Here is a 2,151-nt window from a genome sequence, read left to right on the forward strand (position 1 = left end):
TAATTTTATTGTCTGGCTGAAAAGGGCTTTCAACCTTTATCGTTTCTTATGCACAGGCAAATCTGCAGCTGCTTCTTTTCTGCATCCATTTTTTTCTACACACTTCACTTGGCAATGTCGGGCATCAGGACGGCTGTCAGAGTGTCAAGTTGCCGGGGTTTTAAGGCAACTTGAGACAGCAGCCGCAGGATGTCATTTTACAGCGGCTACAGCTGCCGTTGCTGCTGCTGCTGCTGCTGTCCCCACTAATGAAACAAAAACAGACAAGTTAATGTACAGTTGATGTACAGTCTAATGGCTAGCCCCACACTTTGCCACTTTGCCGCTTGCCTGTTCGTTTTGGTCGCCCTTTGGTTAACTGGCCGCAACTGTCTGCAGATTTGCATAGAAAGTAGTTGGGGGCCCAGCTAATTGAGTGACTAAGCATCGTTGGCTAAAGTTTTCGACATTCTAATGCCATTGTCAAGCTGCTGTTGCCGCTGCTCTCAAACTAGTTAACATTTCCGCTGCGGCGGCAAGGCACTTACCTGCGGCTCTCTCTGTTCTCAATTCCCCATGAATATGGCTTTTATAAATAATTCAAGCGCATGCTGATAGCGGCTTTAAGCCTTTTTGCGTGGCCATTTGAGACGCAGGCGCTTTTCTAGAGCAGCGCAAATTAACAGAGCGCATTGAATGCGGTGGGGGCGACCTATACAAAAGACTAAGAACTTGCACAACGGCCCAAATGTCACAGCAACAACGACAACAACAACAACAACAACAAGGGCAACTACAGCCGGAGCAAAAGGCAGCTGAAACTTGCGGAAGTTGGCCTTTTGAAATGCAAAACTTACAGCCTCACAGCTTTTACAGTTTTCACAGTTTTGTCCGGCTGGCAGGCAACAATTTTGGACATTAAAATCAACTGTGCATGTTTTTCGGAATTATTCGAGCATAATTTCTCAACTGGCAGCTGCTGCCTATTCAGACTATTCAAGTATTCGAGTATTGACTTCCCTTTGGCACATTTTACTCAATTTGCGAACAAAAGTGCTGCCTACTTTTTGGGGCAGCACGCGCCATTGCAAATTAACAGCAGCGACAACAAGAACAGCAACGACTGTCGGCAAAAGCAAACAAAATAACACAATTTACAGTTAATCTAAATGTTGGTTTTTATTAGCCGGCAGAAGTTTCTGTGGCTGCGACTGCAACTGAACTTGATAAAAGTTAAGCCAGCGCCAGAGTGTGTTGGGGTGGGATGTTGGTGTGCATGATATAGCAGCAGCAAAAGTGACTTTATTATAATTTTCAACTTTTGATTTACTGCGTGCTTTGTGTGCCTGTGTGTGTGTGTGTGTGTGTGTGTGTGTGTGTGTGTGTGTGTGTGTGTGTGTGTGTGTGTGTGTGTGTGTGTGTGTGGCTCAAGATGGCAACGAGGCCAGCGCCAACCCACTCGACAAGGCAATCGGCCCAAGGCAGACAACACAAAAGCCATGAACAACCACACAAAATGATGCTAATTTTTACACCACAACAACAAGTACAACAACAACAACAATGGCACCCAGCTCCAAATTGTTGCCAGAGATAGCAACGGCAAGAAAATACAATTGCAAAACTTTCTTACAAAAAGATTTACAAAATTACAATAATAAAAACAATAAAATTAAGCATTGTAATATTGTGACAACATAGCATAAAAATGGGAAAATAAAAAATGAAAACAACCAGGGTAAAATCAAATCAATCTTAGTTCTTTAAACTCTCTAGAAGAATTGTAATGTACCCATAAGATAAGAATGTAATCTTGGAAAAGCAAATCTTGAATATTTGGGAGAAGAACTCGCCCAGTGAAAACTGGAAGGAACTTCTTATTTAAAAATAAAATTGATAATTAAATCAATAACATTTATGGGCAAATTTTTTTATGAGATAATTGATTTAATTTTGAACTCTCTAAATAAATTTGAGCTTTTTCCCCCTTGTATTAGGTTAAATAGTATACAAAAAATTATAAAGTCAAAATTCCATTTGTATATGTTTAAATTGTAGGTCATAAGGTGTCCGAAAATCATTCGAGCTTCTCTGTTTGATGCTTGTCATCAAATTTGAAAACTATATTAATTTGTTGGCCACAAAATGTTCGCATTCTGCGGTTCATTTTGT

Source organism: Drosophila novamexicana, unplaced genomic scaffold (assembly GCF_003285875.2).
Source record: "Drosophila novamexicana strain 15010-1031.04,08,12 unplaced genomic scaffold, DnovRS2.1 tig00000974-arrow-arrow-pilon, whole genome shotgun sequence".
NCBI lineage: Eukaryota > Metazoa > Arthropoda > Insecta > Diptera > Drosophilidae > Drosophila > Drosophila novamexicana.